At 37.2% G+C, this 12,253-nt stretch overlaps 1 pseudogene; it reads left to right on the top strand.

Annotated features, from left to right (window-relative positions):
• The first annotated feature begins 8,098 nt into the window (after positions 1 to 8,098).
• Positions 8,099 to 8,450, top strand: LOC144287488 (large ribosomal subunit protein eL27 pseudogene; annotated as a pseudogene).
• Positions 8,451 to 12,253: the final 3,803 nt, after the last annotated feature.

Genomic DNA, 12,253 nt, shown 5'->3' on the forward strand with positions numbered 1-12,253 from the left:
TAAGGCAAAACTGTAAAGCGAGGCAAAAGGTAACACAACATAAGAACCAAACTTTTTTAACTTGGCTGAACCTCCCTGCCTGTGCATCTAATGTTTTGCCTCTGAGAATAGAACTTATTAGCAGCCCTGAAGTAAAAAGACAGGATATTCTCAACAAGGGCCTCGCTCTGCCAAACATCCCAGAGTTTGTCTCCAAGGACTTGAAAAGAAAGGAAAGAATGAAGAGCGGAAACCATAAAGCATGCAGTCCGGCTCTCATCTAATTACTGAATGAATGGCACAGTTGTTTTGTCTGATTGCACTAAGCTAGTTATCCACTGCTAGCTTCATTGACAAAAAGGGAATCTACACAAATTATAGGGAAATTCAAGCACTAAAGGAATGTTTTGGTTCAGAGGTTTGCAATGACTATTGGCTTTGGTTTTTGGCAAAGTCTGTCTTTGCCGTATGAACTCGGCTGTGCTGGGTCAGCTTGAAGCGTTCCCAAAAGCCTACAAGAGGACAGACTTCCTTGTCATCTGTATCCCATCAATAAATTAAAGTGATGTTCTCCAGCTCGTGTTTGTTTCTTGGCAGGCTAATCTACAATCAGAAAAAGAAAAGCCTTTCATTTGTGGACTCCAGCTAAAGGAAGGAAGCTTTTGTATGGGGATTCACCGGAGACCAAAATATTAAAAAGTGGAAGAGGAAAACCATATGTTGCCGTTCTCCTAAGCGAACAGTTCAAAGTTCTGGCTAAAGCAATGCTTGAGTTCATTATACAGAAAAGTAAGTCTTTTACTGTGAGAAGACGGTATACGAATAATAATGTTGATACCTCTGAATGTTATAAACATTGACATTTTAAGTCATCTTCTGTTTTCTTCTATTTTTTTATATCAGAAAAAACTAAGCATTAGTTATTTCAAAGAAGCCTTAAATGATAATACATTTTAGGATAATGCTTTAAGATTTGCACTGCAGTTAAGAAGGAAGTGAGGAATCCAAAAGAATAGAAATCGAAGATAATATTCATAAACTCATGAGAGATAGTCGTAGCAAATCTCCTCCCTCCCTTAGAGATAGCCGTAGCAAAGCTAGTTGACAATTTGTAGTTGCAATAATTGAATCCATATTAAAGTAGAAGTGGTAAAAATCACCGTGCTGATTATCTGAACCCTCTTGCATAGTCTATTAAATAGTGTACTGTTAAAAACACTTCTTAAACTCTCTTGCTTCTCCAGGGATTAACCTTGCCTTCATATAATTTGTGAACAAGTGTACTGAAGAGAATAAAGGTGGTGTGGCCCTTCAATTGCCTGTGGTAGAAAGCATGGGTATATTCGGATCTCTTCTAGCTTGACCACACTTGTGTTTGGTTTCCTTTTTTAGTTCTTTGAAGCAGCCAAGCAAGAAATCCTACCTTAATACCTATATCCTTCAAAGAGTATGACTTCTAGCAAAAAACTTCAGTACTTTCCGTTGTCCAGTTCCTTATAGAAAGGAAGTGATTTGTTTCCTTTGTGTGGTAGAGCCATTTATAAAGACCGGCAGTAGATCAAGTGCATGGAGCACGATCTGCAGGAACACTGATGAAAATTTGATAGAAGAGGTTCATCAGACAAAAATATGGATCTGGCTTTGAATGTGCACTTACCTAGTTTACTGCAAAGAGAACTAAATCACAAGTCAGGATATTTTGTTCCTAATTCTGGCCTTACTGAGTGGTGAACACTATAAGTCTCCAGAATCAGACACTCTTTAAATCCTGGCTCTGCCACTTACCAGCTGTGTGACTTGAGCCAGTGACTTAACCTCTCTGGACCTCAGTTTCCCCATCTTAAAATCAAAATTACAAAGAATACTCAACTCATAGGGTTGTAATATATCTAGCACATAAAAAGCACTATGTAAGTGTTCAGTCAACTAAATAAACTATTCTGCTATTGACAACGAAGATCAGATCTTAGCCTTACAATGCAGGGATTTTTGTTTGTAAATAGAAATACCTTATACTTCGCACATCGTGGAGGTTTCCAATGAGTACCTTATCTCCTCTTTGCCCCATCCTGCTTCCAGATACAGGAAACACGTGGCACAAAACATGGAATTTAAAGTGGTTACAACAAAATTCTATCAGGAACAGCTTCAAATTGTGGACAATTGGGTACCATTTGCCACTGAAGACAGGCTTGTACCTAAGAGAAAGAATTCATCAGAAGACCAAGGAAACTTTCTCTTTTAATGCCCAGAAGATGCATCATTAACCTCTTCTCTGTGGCAAATCAAGCAGTATGGGATAATGATGAGCCTCTCAGAGAGTCTCTCCTAAAGACTAACATCAAATCAAGTGTAAAAAGTTTGATTTGTGACTGTAGGTAGATTATTTCTTTTGGAAAGAAAATTGCTTTCTAATAAAGGAAATAATTAGTTTAGTGTTGGATTGTTGATTTTTTTTTTCAAATTACCTACCATCATAATTCTCTACTACTCATTTGAAAAGCAATGAAAAGTTTATTCTTCTTAGGAAATCTCACATAAATAAGAAGTAGACACATTTAATTTCCTTTCTAAAGTCATATTTTTCCTGAACTTCAAATTTGTAAGAGTTCTTTTAAGATCTTTTTTTAAATTATTTTATTTCTTTATCTTTAAGTAAACTCTCTGCCTAATGGGGAATCAAACTTACAACCCTGAGATTAAGAATCTCAGGCTCTACTGCCTGAGCCATCCAGGTACCCCGAAATAGTTCTTCTAGGGGGTCTAGTACCCTGAAGATGTCTTCTAGGGGGTCCTGGGTGGCTCAGTCAGTTAAACTGCTTCAGCTCAGGTCATGATCCCTGGGTCCTGGGATCCCACTCCCTGCATCGGGCTCCCCACTCAGCAAGGAGCCTGTTTCTTCCTCTCTTTCTGCCCCCTACTCACGCTTGCTCTCTCTCTCTCTAGTGTGCTCTCAATCTCTCTCAAATAAATAAAATCTAAAAAAAAAAAAAATTATCTTCAAAATTCAACCCACTTGAAACTTGACATCTACAAATAGGGCCAGTATTCAGTAAACGGTCCCTGCTCTAGAAACAGCAAAGCACTCAATTTCTAGACAATTCTGATTATTATAAAAAAAAATTCATAGCATTAATGGTAAAAAAAAAATTGGCAAAAAATATAACGTGGAGATATCCTTCACATTATGCAGGAAAATATTTTCTGTTGGATCAATGAGTACATCACCTTTTATAAATCCATTCAAATCATGGAAAACTGATGTATCATATTTATCAGTTCTTCAGAAAGATGTTGACCTTTTATGGTTAAAATATAATAGAAACAACCAAAGAAAATAATTAATAGGTTAAACTACACAAAATCTTAGTGATAAGACAGTCAACTGACCAAAAATATGGATGAGGAATTAACATAAAAGCTAATACAATGAATACATAAATAAAATATTCAAGTCCTCGCCAGTAACAAGAAATATGCAATGTTTTAAAACAGTAAGGTATAATTTTATACCTAATAATAATTATTGGCTTTAAAATTATATAATAATTTTTGACTAGTAATAACTATTAGCTATTGCCGTTGAAATTAGGCAATACAATGCTGACAAAATACACACACACAGTGTTGCTGGCGACAAACATTATACAATCCTTTGGCAGGCAATTTGCCAATACGCAGCAAAAAAATTAGACTCATTATTCTACCAAGTAGCCCCTCCTTGCGGGAATTCGATATGTAAAAATTCAAAAGAAAAAGGTCTATATTTATATATTCATAACAGTATTATTTTAAGTGGCTAAATATTAAAAACCACTTAGTACCCAACCACTTATCCTTTCAAAAAAATATCTAAAAGCCATTTTAGGGAATCCCTGTGTGGCTCAGTGGTTTAGTGCCTGCCTTCCGCCCAGAGCGTGATCCTGCAGTCACTGGATCAAGTCCGGCGTGGGGCTCCCTGCATGGAACCTACTTCTCCCTCTGCCTGTGTCTCTGACTCTGTGTGTGTGTGTGTGTGTGTGTGTGTGTGTCTTTCTTGAATAAATAAATAAAAATCTTTAAATAAATAAATAAAAGCCATTTAAACAAGATAAGTATGGGGACTATGCAGCAATATAAAAAACTGTTTGTGTTGCTGATGTAGTGGAAAACAACCAATTTAAAATTGCAACAACATAAAAATTTACATCTACAGGCAATGATAAGGAAATGAGTAAAAGATTCCAATAACTGCACTATTGTTGTAGGATCATTGCTGAGCGTCTCCTTTCCCTTTAATTTTTCAAAATTATCATTACATGATTTTTTTATCATACTGGGCAAAAAGCCATCCCCTTTAGCTGGTGACAGCTAGCTCCTCTACCTCGTGGAGATGGCCTCGGTCCAGGATTGGGAGTAAGAGACAGAGAACTATCCCTTGTTCTAACCATTCCCAAGTGCAGTCTTAGTACCATTCTCCCCACAGTTCAGGTGTATATGCCAGTAAAGTGTCGATATTTTTCTTTAAGCTCCTTCTTGTGCTTTGCCCCCAAGAAATTGGTTTCTAGGGACGCCTGGGTGGCTCGGTGGTTGAGTGTCTGCCTTTGGCTCAGGATGTAATCCTGGGGTCCCAGGATCGAGTTCCACATCGGATTCCCTGTGTGGAGCCTGCTTCTCCCTCTGCCTGTGTCTCTGCCTCTCTCTGCGTATCTCTCATGAATAAATAAATAAAACCTTTAAAAAAAAAGGAAAGAAAGAAAAAGAAAGAAAGAAAGAAAGAAAGAAAGAAAGAAAGAAAGAAAGAAAGAGAAAGAAGAAAAAGAAAGAAAGAAAGAAAGAAAGAAAGAAAGAAAGAAAGAAAGAAAGAAAGGAAGAAAGGAAGGAAAGAAGAAAGAAAGAAAGAAAGAAAGAAAGAAAGAAAGAAAGAAAGAAAGAAAGAAAGATTGGTTTCCATTAACATTACTATCCCAAATGCCAGGTTCCTGCTTCTTTATTTATAATGCCTCTTGCCTTCATCCATTCTCCCATGGCTATACTTTTTCTAGGCCCTTCTCTCTCTCCTCTCCGAATGATTACAGTTGCTCTACACTCATCTGCACATCTCCCGTCATTCCCCACTGTCAGTCTGCTCTGCACATGGCTTTACCATCAGTTCAATTGTTCAAAAACAATTCTACATTATGACTCTCCTGCTAAAACACTCCAAAATGTCTCCCATTTACCCCCCAAATTAATCTGAACTCTTGCCAAGTCTTTCTGTAGAAGACCAAGATTCCGCAAGGCCTATCACTGTTTTCCAAGCCTGCTAGTGAAAACTTTTCTCTAGTTAGGCTTGTCTTCTTACTGCATTCAATACTTCCATTCGTGGTGTTCTCTCTCGCTCTCACTCTCTCTCTCATTTTTTTCATACATTTACAGACACACACATACATACACACACACATTCACAGTCAATTTTTATTCTGTCCTTTTTATCCTTGGTTCTGACTAGAATACCCTCTTCTCACCTCTCTGCCTTCAATCTTATTTTCCTTCTTATCTTTGTGTGACCTTTTTCTGAATTCCTCTATCATCTGTCCATTCAGTTTATCTAGAGCTCTCTTCTACATTGTCTTCTTTTTGGAAATTAAAACATATTTTCTTATTTTCCCTATTTTAGAAATAGCTCCTAGAATCTAATATTAGCTTACCAGTCTGACTGCTGGTAAATTATAGTACTGTAGGGATGCCTGGGTGGCTCAGGGTTTGAGCGTCTGCCTTCGGCTCAGGGCCATCCGTGATCCTGGAGTCTGGGATCGCTTTCTGCATCCAGCTCCTTATAGGGAGTCTGCTTCTCTCTATGCCTATGTCTTCACCTCTCTCTCTGTGTGTCTCTCATGAGTAAAATAAATAAAATATTTTTAAAAACTTATAGTACTGTAGAAAGTACTGGATTCCAGGAGCTTGGAGCCACCCTATACACAAATTAGAAGTCATAAGGCGAGAGAGGAGTTCTTCTTTACTGAAATTCAGGATTTTAAAAACTGAGGTAAACTTCTGAAACTTATTCTTTGTCACTTTTCAATCATTTTTAAACACTCCTTCCTCATATTCTGATGACTGTCTATTTTTTTTTAATTTTTATTTATTTATGATAGTCACACACACACACACACAGAGGCAGAGATACAAGCAGAGGGAGAAGCAGGCTCCATGCACCGGGAGCCCGACGTGGGATTCGATCCCAGGCCTCCAGGATCGGGCCCTGGGTCAAAGGCAGGCACCAAACCGCTGCGCCAGCCAGGGATCCCTGACTGTCTCTTTAGAAAAATCAATGTTTACATGTCTCTCAAGTCCCCCTCTCTCCCATTGAACTTACCTAGTCAGGTCTGTCCCATGAAAATTCCTAATTCTTCAGGCCTGAGGTGTTATTGGGTAAAACAATCAGGTCCAGTGTGCAAAAGAAATTTGTTTCTGGAGTCAATATTTCCCTCCTGCTGAAATATCTATATTAATGAACAGCATCACCTAATTATTCAAGCCAGACATCTAGGAATTATCTTTACTCTTCTATTTCCTTCATCTCTCTTATGCAATTGATAAAATTTATAGAAATGAATCTCTCTTCTATATCTGAGAAACATATATATATATATGTATATATATACATATATATATACTGAGAATATATATCTATACTCAAATACCAGCCAAACAACATAAAAGAGGAGTCTGCAGAAAAATTAATTTAGTGCTAAAATAAAATAATTATAGAACTAAAAAAAATAGAAACAGAAATAGAAGCATGCTAAAAATATAATTTCCAACATGAAGGAAAATCCTAAAAAAAAAAAAAAATCATGAATGAAAAGAATAAAACAAACAGACCAAAGCAATTAGAGAAAAGAACACAAATATTGATGAAGACATTCTAACATAAGGCTAACTGGAATTTCTAAAATAAAAAACTCAACTGTTGAATTCTCTGAGAAAAATCTGCTTAATCATTCCCATTTGAAAAAAATGAGAAATAAAACAAGTCGGTGATAAGGAATCAAAATATCACCACTAGAAGTTATAAAAGCTATGTATGTAGCTTAGCTGTGCAACTAAATAGACTTGCTATCTGAATCACAGTATTTGTCATGCTTACTTTATCCACTAGGCAATGCTGAATCAGGATAGACCAGTTCTCCGGCGAACTAGGAGGATAGTATACCTAATCAGGTGGAACATGGCAAAGCATAGGTGAATGGCTGCCCCTCAAAGGATGCCCGCTCTTAGGAGGAAGAGAGGCAGAACTGACATAAGCATTCCCAATTTATTTTCCAAAATTATCAACCATAAGTCATTCTATCTGAGGATAGAATGAGTAAAGAGGTGGATAGAAGCTTACACTAATGGAACACACATTATAAGAGGACCAGGGTTCACTCTTAGTGGAAGGGCTCTCCAAGAGTCTGCCTAATAGGATTTTAGAATTGCTCTACTGTATGTCTCCCAGTTGTTAACTTTCTCAGTGGGAAAGTGTTATGCAGTTACTCTATCCAATGTAATCATTGTAAGTTAGATATGTAAAGGAGAGAAAACTTACCTCAGTAGCCCTAAAGTCTCTGGACTAAAAAGCACCATTTCTAGAGCTGCTGTAGAGACTATAGCACATCATTTGATATCATCAACATTGTATTTGGTGTTATTATTCCATGGGGCTTTTTGTTCCTTTTTTGCTCCCTTGGGGTGGGAGCAAGTATATTTTGCACATAAAAAGGAGTCTGAACCAAGTATTTTTTGCATGTAGAAGATATTAGGGCATGTTCTGCTTCTCTCTCCTTCCAGACAAACAGATGGATTGTATTTCCCTCTCCTGTATGACTTTCTTAGACCAGTAAAATGCAAATGGAAGTGCCATATGTTTCTTCCATGCAGTCGCATTAAGAGCGTTAAGAGCCAGAATTCAACTCACCACATTCCTCTTTTCATTTTTTTTTTTTTTTGCCTTGGTGATTATAGAAGCATGTGTCGAGATGGAGCATCTATCAGCCTGTGTCTCTGAAAGTTTGCAATGAGCAGAGGCCTTCCATCCAAAGTAAGACATGTGGCAAGTAGAAGTATAAAATTATGTTACGGCTTTCTGCTATAGGCTCAAGTGACTGGTGTCAAGATGGGCTACTTCATGAAATCCAGAAAGGTGGTGCTGGTCCAGCTGGATGATAATCCAGACACAAAGCAGTCATTGTGAAGAACATTGATGATGTCATCTAAGCATATCCCTACAGCCATGCTCTGATCGACAAGAGCTTAAAGATCAAGTCTTTTGTGAAACTTTATAACTACTATCACCTCATACCCACAAGGTACTCTGTGGACATCCCCTTGGACAAAACTGTCATTCAAGGATGTCTTCAGATACTCTGTTCTTAAAAGCAAGGCCCAAAGAAAGGCCAAGGTCAGGTTTGAGGAGAAGTACAAGACCTGGAAAAAACAAATGGTTCTTCCAGAAACTGTGGTTTTAGGTCTGTTTTGTTTCAGTCATTAAACATACCCAAAAAACAGCAAATAAATAAGAAATAAAGTTGTGCTGTGCCAAAAGCCACTGAGATTTGGGAGTTGTTTGCCACTGCAGCATCATCTCATATATCCTGATGTGTATGCTGCTTTCTTGAAAGTATTAGAAATTTGCAGTGGAGGCAGTTCTAGTCACATAGTCTTGTTCAAGGGGCACCCTTATTCTTCCCTTCAAGTATGCTCAAAATCTCTTTTTTATTCACTCCCCTGTTGAACTTAATATGGATTCTACGTGGTAAGACAGCATCCACAAATTCTTATGACTGGGCATTTTCAGCACTATACCTCAGTGGGTATTGTCTCTTGGTAGAGAATGGCTTAGGCACTTAAAAAAAAAAAAAAAAGACCCTAACTAGGTTTTCATATTGTTTCCACATTTTACTGGAAAAATCATCCTTAACACATTTCTAATCATAAGCAACTGTTGATATTTCTTAAGACTGAACCCAGCAAACGGCAGTATTCATGCAATGCTCCAGATTCTGCAAGGCATTTCTTTCTTTAATGTCTTTTTCTCAGTTATATTTTCCCCCCTCTAGTCCTGTCAGGAAGATTCAGCCAAATTTGTCTCAGTCTATATGGTATCGACTACTTGATCCTGACAGTAAGAAGATAAAACCAAAATCTCAACTGCATTGCAGTTCAAGTGAAGTAAATGCAGGGTAGAGAGATGGCCAAAAATGCTTAAAAGGCCTCTTAAGAATCTCTTTTCTCTATTTTTGGAAATTTGGTTCAGAAATCAGTTAGTTATTCTTGTATAACCAATCATCTTAAAACTTTGAGGCTTGAACTTTCTTACACCATACACAAAAGTAAACTCAAAATGTGAGACCTGAAACCATAAAAATCCTAAAAGAGAACACAGGCAACAATTTCTTTGACAACACTGTAGCACATTTTCTATGTCTCCTGTGGCAAAGAAAACAAAAGCAAAAAAAATAATAAATAAAAATACTATTAGAAGTATATCAAAATAAAATGCTTCTGCACAATAAAGGAAACAATCAACAAAACAAAAAGATGATCTACTGAATGGGAGAAAATGTTTGCAGATGATATACCTGATAGGAGTCTGTATACAAAATATGTAAAGAACTTATACAACTCAACTTATACAACTCAACATCCAAAACCAAATAATCCAATTAAAAAATGAGCAGAGGACATGAACAGACATTATCCAAAGAAGACATCCAGATGGCCAAGAGACATGTGAAAAGATGTTCAACATCACTCATTATCAGAGAAATGCAAATCAAAACCACTATGATATATCACCTCACACCTGTCAGAATGGCTAAAATAAAAAACACAAGAAACAAGTGTTGGCAGGAAGGTGGAGAAAAAGGAACTCTCACCCACTGTTGATGGGAATGCAGACTGATGCAGCCACTATGGAAAATAGCATGGAGTTTCCTTAAATAATTAAAAATACAATTGCCATATGATCCAGTAATTCCACTACTGGGTATTTACCCAATGAAAACAAAAATACTAATTCGAAAAGACACATGCATCCCTATATTTATTGCAGCATTATTTACAATAGCCAAAAGATGGAAGCAACACAAATTTCCATCAATAGATGAATGGATAAAAATTATATATATATATATAAATATATATATATATATAACCATTTGTATATACGGTATATACACACACACACACACACACACACACACACACACACACAATGGAATATTAGCCATAAAAATGAAGAAAATCTTGTCATTTACAACAACATGGATGGTCCTAGACAGTATAATGCTAGGTAAAAGAAGTCTATCAAAGAAAGACAAATACCATATGATTTCACTTATATGTAGAATTTAAGAAATAAAACAGATGAACAAAGAAAAAAAAGAGACAAACCAAAAAACAGACTCTTAACTATAGAGAGCAAACTGGTGGTTACCAAAATGGTAGTAGGGGGAGGGGAGGAATGAGTGAAGGGGATTAAGAGTACACTTATGATAAGCACTGAGTAATGTATAGAATTTTTGAATCAGGGATCCCTGGGTCGCGCAGTGGTTTGGCGCCTGCCTTTGGCCCAGGGCGTGATCCTGGAGACCCGGGGTCGAATCCCACATCAGGCTCCTGGTGCATGGAGCCTGCTTCTCCCTCTGCCTGTGTCTCTGCCTCTCTCTCTCTCTCTGTGACTATCATAAATAAATTAATTAATTAATTAAAATTTAAAAAAAAGAATTTTTGAATCACTGTATTGTACACCTGAAACTAATAGAACACTGTACATTGATTATACTGGAACTTAAAAAGCGAATTATTTTTTTAAAAAATTTTGAGGCTTACAACATCAACTATTTATTATTTCTTATGGATATAAAAATCACCTCAATTGTTTTGTTGACCTGGGCTAGGTTTAGCTGCTCTCATTTGGGTTCTTCCCTATGTCTGCAGTCATCTAAAGGAGAAGTTCAGGGACTCATGACTCATTTTTGTTCCATGTAGTCTCTTATCCTTCAACAAACCATACAAGACTGTTTCCATAGCAATGGCAGATTTCCAGGACAGGAGTACAATACCCAAGTACTTTTTCAAACCTCTGCTTGTATCATGTCTGCTACTATTCCACTGGCCAAAGAAAATCATATGAACAAGCCCAGAATCAGTATAGGACCAGCACTATCAAAGGGCATGTATACAGATGGCATAAAATATAGGGGACCACTCGTGCATTTCATGCATTAACTGATTATGATTATTTATTACTAATTATTAACCCCAATGTATTAATCAGTGCAATTAATATATTACATAATGTGCTTAGGAAAAGATAAGTTTGCATAACAAGCTGTGTCAGTTTATACTTTAAAACCTTTCCCTTGGTGGTTGCTAGAAGGGCAGGGGAAAAATAGGTGAAGGAGATTAATAGGTAAAGCTTTCAGTTGTAAAATAAACGAGTCATGGAGATGAAAAATATGGTTTAGGGATTATAGTCAATATTATAATAACTTTGTAGGGTGACTGATGGTGACTACACCTATAGTGATGAACATTAAGTAATGTACAGAATTGTCAAATCACAGTTGTACACCTGAAACTAATATAACATTATATGCCAACTATCCTTCAATAATAAAAATTTTAAAGATTTTTATTTATTTATTTGACAGAGAGGTCATGTTGGGGAAGGGCAGAGGGAGAGAGAGAATCCCAGCAGAAGCCCCGCCAAGTATAGAGCCCAACATGGGGCTCAATCTCACAACCCGTGAGATCATAACCTGAGCAAAAATCACAAGTCAAACACTTAATGTCTGAGACACCCAGGCACCCCAATAATAAAAATTTTAAAAAACCAGAAACCCTTTACTAAAACCTGCTTATAGATGTGGTTCTGGTCACCTACATGGTTGTTATTTGATGATGATACTTCATAGCCTACTTGCTAGGATCTGTGCACCTTTGTCAAGGCCCTAGAAGCCTTTCTGCATTCCTGCCAAGAAACTCTGGCTCCCACAGACTCTTTTTAATGGTCTCATAGTCCTGTATACACTTGGCACCTAAGATGCCTATACACTCTTGATAAGGGAGTGAAAAGCCCGTGGGCACATTATTTTTTAAATCCTGAAATGTTCCCTGAATCCATAGGAAGTCACACTTACCTGTGCACCTAGCCCCCATAAAAGACAGCTGTGGGCTGCCACGGACTGAATGTCTGTGTGCCCCCAAAATCCATATGTTGAAGCCCTAACCTCCAGTGTGATAGTATTAGGAAGTGCGATCTTTG

Source organism: Canis aureus, chromosome 17, assembly GCF_053574225.1.
Source record: "Canis aureus isolate CA01 chromosome 17, VMU_Caureus_v.1.0, whole genome shotgun sequence".
NCBI lineage: Eukaryota > Metazoa > Chordata > Mammalia > Carnivora > Canidae > Canis > Canis aureus.